Source organism: Urocitellus parryii, chromosome X (genome assembly GCF_045843805.1).
Source record: "Urocitellus parryii isolate mUroPar1 chromosome X, mUroPar1.hap1, whole genome shotgun sequence".
Classification (NCBI taxonomy): Eukaryota; Metazoa; Chordata; class Mammalia; order Rodentia; family Sciuridae; genus Urocitellus; species Urocitellus parryii.
Genome location: NC_135547.1, coordinates 20513759 through 20516475, shown reverse-complemented (window position 1 = coordinate 20516475; position 2717 = coordinate 20513759). Strand labels below are relative to the sequence as shown.

The 2717-nt window shown below is 36.7% G+C and overlaps 1 non-coding gene across 1 annotated transcript; it reads left to right on the top strand.

The window, feature by feature from the left end:
* Nucleotides 1–839: 839 nt before the first annotated feature.
* Nucleotides 840–913, top strand: Trnav-cac (transfer RNA valine (anticodon CAC)). Its single transcript has one exon. It is a non-coding gene; the product is annotated as a tRNA-Val (tRNA).
* Nucleotides 914–2717: the final 1804 nt, after the last annotated feature.

Here is a 2717-nt window from a genome sequence, read left to right as displayed (position 1 = left end):
CACTCAATGTTACACAAAATTACATAGAAGAGGTTGTGAGGGGAAAGGGGGAGGGAACAAGGGAGAGAATTGAACAACAGCAGATGGGGTAGAGAGGGATGATGGGAGGGGAGGGGAGGGGGGATAGTAGGGGATAGGAAAGGTAGCAGAATACAACAGTCACTAATATGCCATTATGTAAAAACGTGAGTGTGTAACCGATGTGATTCTGCAATCTGTATTTGCGGTAAAAATGGGAGTTCATAACCCAATTGAGTCAAATGTATGAAAGATGATATATCATGAGCTTTGTAATGTTTTGAACAACCAATAAAAAAAAATAAATAAAATAAATAAAAATAAAATCAACCAATGATTCTACCAAAAAAAAAAAAAAAAAGAATAAGCCCAAACATCTACAGTCAACTAATTTTTTATGAAAGTGCTAAGAACTTGCAGTTGAGAAAGGACAGTCTTTTCAATAAGTGGTGATGGGAAAATCATATATACAAAAATAGAATAATTAACCTAGGGTTTTATTTCTCACCAGTTATAAAAGTCAACTCAAAATGGAATAAGGAATTAAATGTAAGACCTGAAAGTATGGAACTACTGAAGAAAACATACAGGAAATGCTTCAGGAATTGGAATGGGCAAGGATTGATTTGGAAAAGACCTACAATTCATAGGAAACAAAAGCCAAGCAAAGATGGATAAATGGGGTTATATCAAACTGAAAATCTTCTGTTCTACAAAGGAAACCATAAACAGAATGAGCAGACAACCTACAGAATAGGAGGAAAAAAATTGCAATGTATATAACTGATGAAGGATTAAAATCAAGAATATGTGAGGAGGGCTGGGGATATAGTTCAGTTGGTAGAGTGCTTGCCTCACATGCAAAAGGTCCTGGGTTCAATCCCCAGTACCACAAAAAAGAAAAAGGGAAAAAAGATGTTCAGTTACAAATTTTATGGGCTGGGGATGTGGCTCAAGCGGTAGCGCACTCGCCTGGCATGCGTGCAGCCCGGGTTCGATCCTCAGCACCACATACCAACAAAGATGTTGTGTCCGCCGAGAACTAAAAAATAAATATTAAAATTCTCTCTCTCTCTCTCTCTCTCTCTCTCTCTCTCTCTCTCTCTCTCTCTCTCTCCCTCCCTCCCTCCCTCCCTCCCTCCCTCCCTCTCTCTCTCTTTAAAAAAAGAATATGTGAGGAATACAGAGAAGTGAAAAATTGTGCTCCATTTGTATACACTGAATCAAAGAGCACTCTGCTGTCATGTATAACTGTTTAGAACAAATAAATTAAAAATTTAAAGGACTGGAGTTGTGGCTCCATTGTAGAGCATTTACCTGGCACCAGAGAGGCCCTGGGTTCACATATAAATAAATAAATTAAATAAAGGTGCATCAATGACTAAATTTTTTTTAAAAAAAATAAGAAAAACAGAATATGTAAGGCTCTCCCCTCCCAAAACTCAATTGCAGAAAAACTCAATAGATCGATTTTTTAAATTTACTATTTATTTATTTATTTATTTATTTTTCTATTCTGGGAATTTAACCCAGGGATGCTTTACCACTGACTTACATACCCTAGCTTTTTTAAATTTTTTACTTGATATAGCGTCTCACTAAGTTGCTGAGGCTGACCTCAAACTTACAATGGAACTTGCAATCCTCCTGCCTCAGACTCCTGAGTCACTGGAATTACGGGCATCCACCACTGCCCCCAGCTCAATAAACCAACTTTAAAATGGGCAACACACCTAAAGAGACATTTCTCAAAATACAAAATAGGAATGACCAACAAGTATATGAAAAATGGTCAACATAACCAATCATCAGGGAAATGCAAATAAAACCCCAAATGAGCTATCACCTCACTCCACTAAGTAATGGATACTACCAAAAAGGCCTAAAAGTAAAAAGTACCTGTAAAGATATTGTGAAAAGAAACTTTGCACATGGTTGGAGGGAATGTAAATTAGTGTAATCATTATAGAAAACAGCTTGGAGTTTCCTCAAAAAAATTAGAAACAGAATTACCATATGATCCAGCAATCCAACCACTGTGTATATATCCAAAAGAAATGATATCAGTATGTCAAAGAGTTACCTGTATGTCCTTGTTCATTGTACAATAATTAACAGTAGTTAATATATGGAAATAGTCTAAATGTCCATCAATGGATAAATGGAGGAAATGGGACACACACACACACACACACACACAGATTATAATCCCCATTTGGAAGACTGAGAAATGATTTTCTGAGAGAACCTGATAAGACTTATAGAAAATTATTTCAAAATAATTAGGAGTTCACCAAATCATCCAACAGTGAGGCTCACCTTGACAAAAAAAATTAATCAGTCTCTTTGTGTCACACAGGATCCCAAGACATGTGATTAAAACAATTCTATCATAAAAGGAAGTTTAATGGTTAATTTGAACTGTCAACTTGATTGAATTAAGAGATGCCAAGATGAAGAGGCTTCTGGGTGTGTTAAAGAGGGTGTGTCTAGGAATGATTGGCATGTGGGATAGAGAACTGAAGTGGAGACCCTCCATCAGCATGGACAGCACCATCCAATAGACTGGAGGCTTGGATGAGAGAAAAATTGGAAGAACAAGAAAGTAGCCACAGATACAAGCTCAATTCTTCTTGAATGTGTTCTTTTTATTTTACTTAGTTGTTTGTTTGTTTATTGTGGTGCTGAGGATCAAGCCC